Genomic DNA, 15,347 nt, shown 5'->3' with positions numbered 1-15,347 from the left:
TTTTATGTTTGCGTACACAACTTTAATTATTACTTTTTATACTTTTAAATTTCTACGCCGTGAGCATCCTTACCTCCTCTCCACCCACTGAAATTTAGTAATGTCCAATACACAGAACGTTGGTCTTCAACAACAGGCTTCTGCTTACCTTTTTCTTTGACAGTGGGTAAGGGATCCGGAAACTCAGGCTCGGCCCCGCTGAAAACCTTCAGTCGCGGACTCTGTCGAATCCTCTTCTTTCACCAAATCACGTCGGGGTCACCAATTTTGTCGGCACATTCGTTGATTTGGGAAGAGAGTTCAGGAGATGAATTATTTCTCAGTTTGACAATCTATTACAAACCAGAGAATCAAGTTGAACATGTACATGGATCTTTTCCTTTCAGAAAACCACAGTCTGCAAGCAGTTCACTGTAGCCAACTTCATAGAAGAGAGTGCCTGACTTAGCACTACACAGGTTTCTTCCACAGGCTTCCACCAGTCACAAGAGACAGTGCCCTAAACAGGAAGAATCCCTGTACTCCCTCACGTGTAGCTTGTTCTGAATGTTTTGTTTTTGTCTTATCCATCTGACATGACCCATAATGGGTGTAGTGCAAAGTATTGTTGTATATGATGTTCTTTCCGTATCTATCTCTTTGCACAAGAGAAAGTTCTTACATGAGTAATCAGATATCGCTTATATGTTTGTGGCATGGATTCCATCAACTGTCTTCCTTAAGACATCGCCTACAGAATGGCCCTTTTTCAAAAGCCAATATCTTTCTACGTACATACAGTAAACTCTGTGTGCAAACAGCATTTATCTTTGGTATGCTCTTTATATTCACATGATTAATAAAAACTGCTAGATCTAACAGTTAAGTGCTGTCCTGTCGCAGTCATTTCTTAATTGTTTTCAATCTTTCTTGGTGCACATCGAGAATGACAGAAGCTTCAACATTGAAGTATACTGGAAACCCACACACACAGATCATTACCTACTGTTTGACTCTCACCACCCACTGGAGCACAAACTCTGGGTCATCAGAACCCTACATCTTCGGGCTCAGAAGGTGTAAGTCAGAGAGGAAAGAGAAGGAACATAAAAATATCAAGGAAGCGCTTAGAACTTGTGGTTATCCAAACCAGGCCTTCGTCAAAACCACAAAAGGGGCAGAACAGACAGAGAAGAAAACTGCAATAAACAAAACAACATTATCATTCCCTACATTGCTGGATTATCCAAAAAACTCAGGAGGATCTTCTACAAACATAACATCTGTATGCATTTAAAGCCCAGTAACACTCTGAGGCAAAAACCTGTCCACCCTAAGGACAAAATACCCAGGCACAAGCTCAACAATGTAGTTTACGCAGTCCAATGCAGCGAGGAATGCACAGACCTGTACATTGGGTAAACTAAACAACCGCTACATTAGCGCATGGAACAGCACAGGAGAGCCAGTTCGTCAGGTCAGGACTCAGCAGTCCAACTGCACCTTAAACACAAAGGACACTATTTTCAGGACAGTGATGTACGCATTTTGGCATTTTGGAAGACTGATAGTTTGAAAGAGGAGTGAAAGAAGCTATTTTGTTCATCTGGAACAACCGTCACTAAACAGAGGAGGTGGTCTGAGACACCACCTGTCAGCCACCTACAATGCAGTTCTAAATTCACTCTCCAAACAGCTGAACACCCAACCACACCAGGACTCATGTGACCACTCACATGATGGCAGGGTGGGTCAACAACTCACTCTACACCCTAACGACCCTCAAGGTGTTAGCACCCATCCAGATCCTAATGACTCACATGATGACCGGGAGGGTCAATGACTCATTTGACCTCAACGACTCACAAATGTTGCTGATCTCACCATAGGATAAATACCTTGAACTCCCCACTAGTCAGTTAAAACTGAAGAAGCCTTTTGGATGAGAGGCGAAATGTCTTGCAATGCAAGTCTTGTTGCCTTTGAACAGCACTTACAGGATGCCAGTTAAATCACTCTACAGTTATAGTAACAGTTATAGTAACGGTAATAACTCAAAACCTGTCTCTTCCATACAATTTGTGTAACAAATCAGCCAGTTTGGATTGTAAAATTTTCAGATATTTCTGGAATGTGTGCAGTCAGTCTCACACAAAAATACTGGAACCACGCTCAATCAATTTGTTATGGTGATTGTGCGATTAGACTGAAGGAGTTCAGGACCTTTCTTAAAATGCAGACAGAGACCCAAAATACATTACAGGCCTGCTCTTGCAATAAGCTCACGTGATTTCATGAGCCTGTCCCCTGGAACAAGTGACTATATTTCTCATTTTGACTGCAGAGTGGAAGGTTTTAAGAGCCCTTGTTCCACCTGTGAGTGTCTCTTCTCTCAGGTCACTGGTTTAAATCAATTATCAGGTTACTGATATTCCTTGTCTGGTTGAGGCACATTTTTTTTCCTGTGCAGATTCTCGTAAAAAATAGGTCTGGTGTTGGAGCTAATTTTTTGGAAACTTAATTCACTGCTGTAGTCAGCATGTTAGTCCATTTTGTAGGTGCTTCAGAACTCTGTGACAATCGATCTCGGTTCTGGGTCATTTTAGTTTTTCTGTTTTAAGCAGTAGCATTCCTCACTCACTGCCTTGCTAAAAAAATAGTCATAATGAAGGTGTTCTAGTAGCCAAAGGGTGTCACTGTTTTACTCTGGCAGGACAGTCAGTGTGTTAGTGATGGTCCAATTCTGACCGGTGCAATCCTGAATGGCCAGCTTGAAACTGAACTCTGATTGGTTGCTCTCCACCTGCTCCAGACAACGCTGAGACTCTGTGTTCTGGATGGAGCCACCCTAAACGAAAAGAGAAAGAGAAAGTGAGTTACAAAGTATCCGAACAATAATGCCCAACAAGGTGTGCTGATATGCCACTCCACTCGCTATTGTGTCTCCTCTGCTCAATCCATTTCAAGATACTGAGATATATCTGAGTGCATTATGGAACTTATAGCCAGGCCACATATCAATAGAGGAAAACAAGGTGTGTTTAAGGAGTATTTAAACACAAGGAAATGTTTTTGGAGTTTACACATTCACACTCACTCACATTTACTGAGATACTTTAAATGGAAAAACCTATCAGTAGTATAAATGTTAACTCTCAGTGCATTCTCTAAAATGTAACTACATGACATTGTAACATTGACATATTATCTCATTTTATGTCGATATGGTAAGCTTGTAAGCAAACAGTTGCTTATATACACATCCAGTAGATATAGGATTAGCAGTCATTTGGAGTTGTGTTTGTGTCCACTAGATGAGTCTAAGTCTAATATTCACTCCTCTTTCAGCGCTATTTTGCTTTCCCCTAACTCCTGAGGGAAATATTTTGCTCTGTAGTTGCGAATTACGTAATAATATTCCCGCGCTAGTTATCTAGTTCGCTAGTTGCCAACTTTGCATTCCTTCTGTTCTGGTGCTGGGCAGATAGCATATAGAGGCTTTTAAGAGCTTTTCTGTGGAAAACATCAGCTGTCTGCAACTGAAAACTTGGTTAATGAGAGACGTGAGAGTGAAACAAAACAGAACCAGAACAATTAGATGAAAGATGCTAAAACACCTGTGTGTGATTTGATGTCCTCCATAAGTCAACTGAACTAAACTAAAAACTAACTCACGAAGCCCTGTTCAATGCATCCCTACAGGCCCGTATCTAAATATAATGTATTTACTGTATGTTACATATAATATGTTCATGTTATGCCCTATAAGCTAATGTGTTGAAACATATTTACATTATAGATTATAAAAATTGCAAAGAAGCAAATACTTCTTAGTTTTAATCCATTTCACCCAAGTTATTGATTTTTGCTCGCTTGGGATTCAAAATACAGTATATTTAGTATACACTGGTTACTGCATTATTCATTCATTGGTATTTAGATGTTTCGGTGATACTGCTGATCTCTCTGTCTCTTTGTGAGACAGAGACACACACACACACACACAGACACACAATATTATGCACAACCAGGATTGACCATCAGTAGGAGACTGAAAGAACTGTGTGTACCACAGTGTTTTAGTGTTTCGAAACACGCTGAACCTTGCTGCTAACTTTGCATTCTGTATGATAATGGTTGACTACACTGCCAATACAATAAAAAAAATAAACCTGTGAACAACAGTAACATGGTCATATTCCCCTTGAAGCTACCTGAAAATATATTGATTATCTCAGCTTGCTTGTCTTTGAGTATAGCTGCCTCTGCACAGAGCAGTTTGTCCACATATTGGTTGTCTGGTAATGTGTAGGTCTAATCACTTCATGGAACACATTATGCACACGTTGATGTCACACTCACACATTCAGCACATGCATTCACCGGGCACTTTATTAGGAACATCTATATAGATTAGGTAAAATACAATAGATGCAATACACAATATACAGTATATACAAATACTCGATAGGGCATTCCTTTGCTCTCAAAACAGCCTCACTTTTCATGGCATGATTCTGAAAGATGTTGGAATCCTTACTTTGAGATTTTGGTTCATGTTGAAATGATTGCATCACATAATTTCTTCAGATTTTTCAGCTGCACATTCAAGATACCAATCTCACGTTCTATCACATCCCAAATGTCCAAATGTCTATTAGATTCAGATCAAGTGACCGGGTAGGTCACTGAAGTACACTGAACTCATTGTCATGTTCATGAAACCAGTTTGAGGTAACTTTTTCTTTTGTGACATGGTGTATGATCATGCTGATAGTAGCATTATTAGATGGGAAAATTGTGACCATTAAGGGAAGCACATGGTCAGCAACAATACTCAGACAGGATGTGGCATTCAAATGATGATTGACTGGTATTAAGGGGCCCAAATGTGCCAATAAAACATTCCACACATTGACTAATGTGTAATGGATTGTTGATACAAGGTAGGTTGGATCCATGGATTCATGCTATTGACAAAAAATTCTGACCCTACCACCTGAGCAGAAATCAAGATTCATCAGACTAGGTTATGTTTTTGTTTTTCGCACCCTTCTGAGTGAACTCTAGAATCTGTTGCGCTTGAAAATCCCAAGAGATTGGCAGTTTTAATAACACTCAAGCCAGCCCACCTTGCACCAGAAATCATGTCATGGTCAAAGTCACTGAGATTATATATTTTTTTCCCATTCTTATGTTTGGTGTGAACATTAACTAAAGCTCCTGCATAAATGCATGATTTTATGCATTTCACTGCTGCCACATGATTGGCTGATTGTATAATGCATGAATAAACAGATATATAGGTGTTCCTAATAAATTGAGATTCACATATTTGACTTACATCAGTTAACCTCTATTCACACAATCCCAGGCTAATCATCAAGATACTACCAGGATGTGTGAGGAACTGAATTAAATCCCATTTAATTTCTAATTTTCGACCAGTTGAACCCCCTTTACAGATTTAAAGTCTTAAAAAACACTTTAAAGTGAGATGGGTAGAATCTGATGCTTCTCAAAATCCAATCAGCAAGTATATTATCTTTTCAGAGAAGGATATAAGAATTTCTTTAACAAGAAATTGATTGGAAAGGTCTATCTAATTAGGGTTTCAATGATTGAAACTGCCTGTTTATTATCCTTAAATATTTACTGTGTTGGGGTCTGTTGCATATTTGTTAATGATTGCAATTTTTGGAGCATTTGCATCTGTATATTTTACGTCTTCACCTTTTCTGTATCTGGGGAAAAAATACTTTGTCAGACTCCGCATTAGCTGATAGAGTTTCTGATACACAATCATCCAAATGATTCTGTGGCTGACATTACTGACAGCAACTGTTTTGTAACCAAGGTGCTTATTTTATTCAGAAACTTCATGAGAAGGTGACAGTATCACCCGTGTTAATGGTAAAAATGTTATGCTTCTGAAATTTTAGACCCTGGAAAGGCATTAGAGAGTGGAATATGACATCAACTTAGAATTATGGTTTTCTAGTTATGAAAACAGATTCACCACTTAGTGTGTCAAATCCTGAACACACCTTGTTTTATATGAACTCCAGTACCATTAGTCATGTGAGGCCAGACCTTGAAGCTACTATGAAATACGTAACTGTATAATGTGAAAGGTGTCCCTCACAGCAACAAACCCACAGAAGATTATCACCAACTACCCTCAACCCTATGAAGCAATTCACTGTGTTTTTCATTTTTGGTTTGGCTTTATGGCCCGCAACTTTAATGTTTTGGATTACTCACACGGCTCTCATCAGAATTGCATCACAGCTTCTGTCCAAAAGCTCAGATAAACCCAACTGTACACTACTAATATTATATCAATATTTTGTTTACAGTTTCTCCAAGTGGCCGAAAAAAAAAAAATCTGATGTCAAGACTTAAGTACTGGTCCATACAGTATACAGTAACTATTTGATTCTCCTAATGTCAATCATAGTGTATCTACATATTTTCAAATGACATACTGTATTTGCATTTGTTTTAGTCTCTGGGAAAATAATCATCATTCCATTTTACCTGGAATAGTGTAACCTCCACTAAAAAGTCAGCAAACATATTCATGTTTTTCGGGGTGTAATTCGTTGTGATCACCACTTTTCAACAGGATTTCCCCTGAGAAAAAAGTGGAGGTAGAGGCTGTGATCGTTGCCACAGCCTCAATCAATCATTCTCCTCTGCTGAGCTATATCTGAGGGATCCTGAAGGTATGTCATCTTCTGTGATCAATCTGATTATTAGGTCACAGTCTTAAAAAAACAATTTCATTAAATTTGCTGTGTGAAACAGCCTTTCCTCTGTAGGGGAAAACCAGTTAAAAGACCAGATGGGACATTCTCAAACTAGATATTCTTCACAGGACAAGCAATTCCTTCAAACACCCCCCGGAATGATGGCAAACAAGACAGTGATAAGAATCCCACCCTGCATCCAACCAGACCTTCAACACTAGTTCCCTAAAACACTAAGCAGCAGGATAAGGAAACCAGGACCCTACTTCCTTTGATCCTAAGAGCCATTAAACCTTGGTAAACACCAACACACCATTTGCTGCCATTACCCTTCTTTGAGAACCAATCACCTCACCAGTCTCCAACTTTTAAACCCTGAGTGAACTCCGATTTGAGCATTCAAATAACACACACATACAATTAGCCTGGACTCCCTGCCATTTGTAGGGGGCAGTTTAGTTTCATTTAGGATTTTGTCTGTTTTGTTTCAATCTCAATATGCTAAATATGGAGTTGAAAATACAATATTAGGAATCATGTGACAATAACACGTTCAGTCAAACGGTTAACAACTTTCAGGGGTAGAGCTTGCAGCCTGTGCCTTGCAGTAACTTTGCAATCCCAGCGACAGGCCTAGATCCATCTTCTGGACACACAGTCCAAAACTCTACAAAGACCTTTGTATTGCCCCCTCCCCCCTTTCCCTTTGTGTCTTTGTGTTAATTGTAGTATTTTGTATTTGTCACTGTAGTATTAGAAGTAAATGTGTGTGCACCTAAAATTTAACTTATTTGTGCTTTCTTGTGCTTGCATCTCAGTCACTGAACCTTAAAAGATGTTATTATAATTCTCTTATACATTCTCTAATATGTACAGTAATATTTCATAATTCCCCCTCTGAATCATAATACCATTTAGCATTATAGTCCTTTTTATTCAGAATAAACCGCAGCTCCCTTATTTACTTGGATTTGTTTACCGGCCATCTTGCCCAAGTCCAACATGGCAGCAACATTTAAGTACAATCCAGCAGCCAATGTGGCGTCAACATACAGTATATATGTTGACTGAGTGCAATCAGGGTTGACTGAAAGTGTTGACTTGTCAACTGTGTTGTATGTAGTGATTCCAAAGGTACCTATTGGTCAGAAGCTGGAGATCCTGCCCTCTCTCCCTTGCGGCTAGTGTATTTCTCATGTGGCAGCCTGTGTACAAAACATTACCACACAGTAAATCTGTTTAAAAGTCTGAGAGTGTGCACACACTTGTAAGTATTTTTGCCGCACAGCTTGTGAAACTGAGCTTGCAAGCCTGTGTCTGAATGCACAGTCTTGTAAAATGGAGTTTGCAGGCAGAAAACAAAATGTACAAGTCTACAAAACTAAGCTCACAGATTTAAACTTCAGTGCACAAGTTTGCAGAAGTACGGTTTAGGGTAAAAACATAAATGTACAAGTTTCTGGCATGAAAACATAAGAAAGAGCAGGGGAGGGGACAAAGAAATAAGATATCGGATTAAACTGGTTTCTCAGTGTGCCACATACAGAAGTTCTCAGATGATTCCTCTAATGTCCTAATTCACACCTTGGCTACCCCTTCCTTCTCTTGCCTCCCTCTGACACCGTAAGAGTGGGGATGCCAGCCACTACCCGCCTCCTCTCATGAGCAGTCAACGTTCTCCAGCCCCTGGAGAGCAACAACACCACCTCCTGCAACCCTCCCTCCCCTCCACAACCTCCCCCTTCTCACCCTCCCCTCCCTCTCCTTTCCCTGTCTCCCCACCACACACTCTCTCCCTCTCCCCCCTCCCTTCCCTTCACACCTCACCTTCTCATTCCCATTCCCTACCTCCCCTCTTTCCTTCTCCTCAAAACCCTTATCTCCCCTCCTCATCTCACTCTCTCCCCACCAACCACGCCCAAAAGGACAATGGAATGCAAAATGCAGTGGGTCCAGGCAGTTGCGTACCGCCTGAGGTGCTGTGCCATCATCCACCTGCTTCACAGAGCTTACCTACCTTTCATTATTTCAACAAAAACTAGCGGGAGTTAGTTGTGAAGACTGTTTTTACAAAACTACAGTGACAGAAGAGAGGACAATAGGTTTGTAGCTAAGCTAACAAGGAAGGTAACGTTACCTGGCATACCATTTCGAATTGTGAATCGATCCAAATATCCCACTATGCTATAAAACTTATGTTTTTAGGTTTTCATGTATAAAATCCTTCGTATAAAACCATTCGCACATTGTACGGACAAATACCATGATATAGAGCAAACAATGAGACAGCAAGTAAAGTAACCATGGTTAGCTAGGTTGTGGGTTAGCAAACTGTCATTACAGTTACTACTGAAAAGCTAACATGCAGCTAGGATGAGACAGTTTCCCATAGCTGGCACAGTAGGGATGGGCAGATTGATACCAAAATATCCATACTACAGATACTATGTTTTGTTATTGAAGATTGATTCTAGCATCAATAGGATTGATACCCATTTTCTGTTTCTCCTTTCAACCTTGCAGCCATTTCAAAAAAAAGAATAACTGTCTGTGCAAAAAATGTTCCATTGCCGTGAACACATGTAAGTGCATGCACTCTTTGCTTCTCCACTGCTGCTGTCATGTTGTGCGCACACCACAGCACAAACCCTGACTATCGGCACCAATCCGACACGTAAGTGCAGTTATAGCTGAACGAACGAGGAGCATCCTGTGGAGCTATTTTACAGCTATAAATGAAAACATTGCGAACTGCGACGTATGTAAAAGGGTTACTCACTGTGGCAACACCATCAACGTGTTTAAACACTTAAGAAATGACACGAGAAGCGCTGGAAAAGAAAAGAAGGAAGGAGGAGGGAAATGGCTCAGACAGACCCCCAACACAGAGAGAGAGTACACTGGTAGAGTGTTTTCAAAGAGACGAGGAATATCCAGGTATATTAGTGAAATTAATAGTTTAGTCAAACCTTCAGTATTGGTTTATGTTACATTTTCAATCTGTAATTGGTCATCATTACCTGTTACTTAAGGAGACTGATTAAATAATATATTCAGCCCACTGAAACGTGATATCTAAATTAATTGTTTTAACTGAATTTAAAAAAATATACCTAATGTATGTATTTAGATATAGCCTATTGATGATGCATATACCTCATAAATCAAGACACACTTCTTTCCCCTACATGAAAAAATAAAAATAAATAAATAATACATTATAATAATAAATTAATAATAAAAAGTATTGGTATCAATATCAGCGATTCTGGCCCTGTATTGGTATTACATCGAAAAGAAATTTTGCGGTATCTCCCACCCCTACAGCACACCAGCTCCAGACAGCGATACTCACAACTCTCCTGCTAGTATAGCTAACATCACACCAACACCATATCTTGACAATTCTAGGAAGTAAGCTGAATGTTTGGAGGCAGTTAATAAAAATGACTCCTAATGAATGCTTATGTTGCTCCTTTTCTGCTAGATCTGTTAATGAGCAACTGTTTGTTACCACGTTTGCCATAGCAAACATTGATATTGAGTATCTGCCGATGCTGAGTCGAATCTGAAACTATTTACCTCAGTGCTGATTAAATATATACCTAACATACTGAAAAAAAAACAGCTGCAAACTACTTAATGTGGCACACCTCAATTGTAACAAGTTACTTTATCAAATTACTGAAAATTCTGTTTAGAAACTATTAAGTTCATAAGCTTAACTTATTGATATGATATGAATACAAGTTTAACTGGAAGAACGCAAACCCTGAAATTTTTTTTGTTTTTGTTTTTGTTTAAACCAGCAAAAACAAGGCGTGCTAGATAAAAATGAGAGGATGCTAGCTGAAGGATTTGTACACCGCTCTTTCCTAATGAGAAAGAGAGCGTTAGAGTTTGGGTTCAGGAAATCTGAGTAACTTTATTGTCTGGATATGGGTGTCAGAGCTCAGAGTCACTCGCACTGCTGTGCACAAATACATTCACATTCACACACTCAAATTTTCACTTGGATATGCAGTAAAATTCTTGAAATTCTTAAATGCGTAATGTGGTGGAGGGGGTTGTGTGTCTTGGTGATCCTGGGAACTGTGTTGTAGGGGGGAACAGCCTGTGGTAGGGTATCCCAAGGCAAATTTGTCCCAGGGGAGGGCCCAGACTAATATAACCCTGATGAATGGCATTTTTAGAGAATGCGTCACCTCGCCTGGACCAGGGAGACCGGGGCCCCATCCTAGAGCCAGACCTGGGAGGGGAATTTGCCAACGAACATTGGGTAGCCAGATCTCCACCCATGTAGCCTGGTTGGGCAAAGCCCGAAAAGATTATATGGGGCTGCCACCCTGTGGGCCCACCACCTGCAGGGAAAGGCATCGGGATTCGGTGTGATGCAAGCCAGGCAGCAGGCCAGGGCAGGGACCTGGATGTACCCTTCTCTGGCATCAGAGACTAGTTCTAGGTACTTGAAATGTCACCTCTCTGGCAGGAAAGGAGCTGGAGTTGGTGTGGGAGGTGGAGTGGTAAGAACTAGATATAGTATGGCACACCCCAACACACAGCACTGACTCTGGAACCAAACTCCTGGAGAGGGGCAGGACTCTCTCCCAGGGTGCAGGACTCTCTCCCAGGCATGGGGCAGTTTTTGGGATACTCATGAGCCCCCGGCTGAGTGCTGCTGTGTTGAAGTTTTCCCCAGAGAAGAACACCCTAGGCCTAAGATCAATAATCGACTTTGTGGGCGTATCATCAAATCTGTGGCTGTGTGTCATGGAATACTTGGGTAAAGACAGGAGCAGAGCTCGCCTGATCACCACCTAGTGGTGAGTTGTACCAGATGGCAGCAAGGTGCCTTGAACCTCAGATCAAGGGGGAATTAATGCAGATTCTGACCGGGGCATGGAGCAATTGACCGACTCTTTATCCTTGCAAGGCTACTGGAGGGTTTGGCGGAATTTGCTTTTGAGAACTTGGAGAAGGCTTATGACCATGTCCCTTGAGGGTCTTGTGGGGGGTACTATGGGAGTATGGAGTACTGGGGCAGTTACAATGAGCCATCCAGTCCTTATATAACCGGAGTGAGAGTTGTGTTCGTATTCTCGGCAGGAAGTCAAACACGTTTCCAGAAGCTGTTGGCCTCTGCCAGGGTTGTGCCTTGCATGCACTGGGACAGTTTATCAGCTGAGTGTGAAGTGGCTGGGATGAGAGTCTGCACCTCCAAGTCTGAGGCCATTGCTCTCTGCTGGAAAAGGATGGACTGCTCCCTTCAGGCTAGGAGCGAGATGCTGCCTCAAGTGGAGTTTAAGTATCTCAGGATCTTGTTCGTGAGTAAGGGTAAATGGATCATGAGGTTGAGAGGCAGATTGGTGCAATATCTACAGTAATGCGGGCATTGTACCCGACCGCTGTGTTAAAGAGGGAGCTGAGCCAGAAAGCAAAGCTTTCGATTTACCAGTCAATTTACCAACCCTCACCTATGATCACGAGCTTTGGATAGCAATCGATTGAATAATATTGCGAAGACAACCTACCGAAATAGGTTTCCTCCTTAAGGTGGCTGGGCTCACCCTTATGGAACTCATCACTCATTATGGACATCAGGAGGGAGCCAGGAGTAGAGCAGCTGCTCCCCCACGTTGAAAGAAGCCAGTTGAGGTGGTTCGGGCATCTGATCAGGATTCCTCCGGGTTGCCTCTCACTGGAGGTTTTCTGGCCATGTAGGAGGGGTAGACCCAGAACATGCCGGAGAGACTACATATCTCATCCTGCCTGGGAATACCCTCAAGTCCCCCAGGAGGAGCTGGAAAGCATCGCTGTGGAGAGAGTCATCTGAACTACCTTGCTTAACTTACTGCCAACACGACCCGCCTCTGGAAGCAGTAGAAAATGGATGGATGGATGGGTGAATGAATATGCAGTACTATAGAGACTGGCTGTGTTAACGTACAGGAGTGCAGGGCTGCAATGTTAGCGGGCTGAAGTGGACAAAACACAGCAGAGTTCAGTAAAGAAAGGATTGGATTTTGATTGACTTTATTTAAGATGATCCTTTAAAATATTCCCAGATCGGCCTGATACCAGTCCTTAGGATCAGCTTGGAAGAGCTCTAAATATGACAATTTTGTTTTTCAAACTTGTTTTGCTGCCCCCAAGTGGTTATAAAAATCAATCAATTAATTAATTAAAAAGCTATGAATACCTTAAACATTAGATTTACTCTGGTGGTAGTGTTACAAATGCCGGAGGCAGAGGCCACATAAAGCCTCTATCAACCCATCATTCACTTTCACTCCCAGTCTAGTGCTTTCTGATGGGTCTAAAGTTTAGTTCAAACAAATTTTTTTGTTCAAGAACATTATGTTCATTTTTTACACAGTTGTGTTCTCCATAAATGTGATACTTTATATGAGTGTGTCATGAGTCTGATGTCTTTTCACTGATGCCAGCTAACCACCACATCGTTGTAACCACAGGCTTGTTGGCAGTGCATTGTTGACAAAATCACTATTGCATTTCCTTGTTTTGAATCACTTCATCTACTTTAAGCTCTGCCTTCATGAGCATCTCCACACATTAATTACTGTATATCCCACTGTGTACATTCCTGGCCCCTGGGACTAAATGTAATCATTGCTCCCCTCCTACCTACTGAAAATATTCCCCGCCATACGTTTTTTATTTAAAACTTAAAAGATAATACGTATTAATACACCTATTGAATATGTACTGTCTGCGTGGTGTTCAGCTAGGCTTGGGGAAAAACAGCACTGCAAAATACCTCTTACAAAAGGCAAATGGCAAACTTTGAGAAATCACGAGTTTGGAAATATGAGGTTTATTCTGCAGAGACAAGGGCGATGTGCACCATTTGCAACAACAAATTGAAGAACTGATGTAAGAAAAAAAAAACTCTACTTACAATACAAGAAAATACTACCTGCTCCCAGACAGATTTTTTGTGAGGCCAATTTTTCCCATTTTCTCTTTCTCTCTATTGATGGCTGTTCCCTCAGGGTCAATCTCAATTTAATATTGTTAAAAGATCTACTTATCATTAATTCAAAAATACTGACTGTTCACTTCACATGAAATGATACAACCTCTGTCCCTCCTCTTGTTCGCTTCACTTTTCTCCAACACTGCCTCATTTTGAAAAATCTTCCCTATTTTCTTCACTCCTTCCTCTTCTTCTCTCACCCTGCCTTTCTCTAGCTCTGATCTCTTTCTTCCTTATGCCTGCATCTCTACACCTTTCATATTTGTCTGCTGTTTATCTACTTGTATGTTTCTTCTTTCTGACTCATCCTGCTTCCTCTCTGCCTCATCTTTTATTTCTATGCATGGAAGATGTCCGACTTGAAAAACCATGGAGCTGTGTGTTGGCTCCCCAACTTACATTCTTTGACAATCTTCCTCAACTAACATACTCAATGCTAAACATCATAAATGCATTAAAAAAAATACAAACACATCTCTGTTAGTAAATCATTAAAAATGTCTTTAAAAATTTCTGTTGCTTTTGACTGGAATCTTTTTTTTTTCATTACTAATCCACATAATTGATTAAGTGTTGATTTCAGTTAGTTGTCTAGCTAACAGTGATGTTTGGTTAGCAAACTGTCACCCTCCCGCTGTAGGCTAACAATGTCAGCAGCCCTTTGGGTGCAGTTTCTGCATTTTTGATGCAATTATTGTCATACTAACAACTATTTCTTTGGCATGAAATTAAAAATGAAATAATCTTCTGAATTCAATTAGAAAAATAACCATAACCATTAAGTCAATGCTAGGGCTAATCTGCATTAGTGTGCTTTGTTTGAGGCCAGTAACAGGGTTGGTGGTTAGCATAAAAATTATTGTGTAGCTGTTCATATGGTGAAGCAATTTTTTTCATTTCTAGTTTCCAGCGTTTATGTGACTGGTAGTGACTTTTGCTGCTCTGCCTCTACCCAATTGATTTTGCTAGTTTCTTCATTACAACAGCTAATTACCCACTGTACCATTAAACCTACATTAGTTCTGCTCAAGCACCCTTAGCTCTCTCCTTCTTTTAGCAATTTTCTCGCTACTTCACAGTTGTTTACACACTATTCAGATTGACCAGTTACTTTAGGTTAACAAGCAATGGCTTCTGTCTGTCCTTCTCCCTTTCCTGCTCTCTCTTATTAGTTATTCCTCTGCCTCCTTTAGCGATAATGGTGCATTAAATAAATGTACTTTATTTGCAGTGGCTCCGCACCATGGAAATCGTTAGCCGCAGTAGTTATCCAGCCCCCAGTAGCCGGTAAGAGCCTACTCAGCATAGCTCCTAAACCCCCCCCTCCCGGCAGCTCCTGAGCAGCCAGGAAGCCAGGGCCACTGAGTAACTGTCGATAACAAGAAGTGTAGCCCTAAGCAGAAGCCCATGGTTCACCATCGACCAGTTCATGTTTCAAACAGATACACAAACAGCAACACATCCGCTGAGAAACCAACTCCGGTTATTGGCAGCTGTATTTTGAGTAATGGGAATGTAGCGACACCAGCAACCATAGTCAAATGTATTCCCGGGGCCAGAGTAGACTCGCTTTTTGAAACTGCTGGCTAAGGATAAACGTAAATATGCTAAGATTGTTT

At 40.9% G+C, this 15,347-nt stretch overlaps 1 pseudogene; it reads right to left on the bottom strand.

The window, feature by feature from the left end:
- Positions 1-2,680: 2,680 nt before the first annotated feature.
- The window catches only part of LOC120792817, a 124,617-nt pseudogene continuing 111,950 nt past the window's right edge, over positions 2,681-15,347 (bottom strand).

This window comes from Xiphias gladius, chromosome 8 (assembly GCF_016859285.1).
Source record: "Xiphias gladius isolate SHS-SW01 ecotype Sanya breed wild chromosome 8, ASM1685928v1, whole genome shotgun sequence".
Lineage (NCBI taxonomy): Eukaryota > Metazoa > Chordata > Actinopteri > Istiophoriformes > Xiphiidae > Xiphias > Xiphias gladius.
The sequence above is the reverse complement of the archived record's forward strand: the minus strand, read 5'-3'. Positions and strand labels throughout refer to the sequence as shown.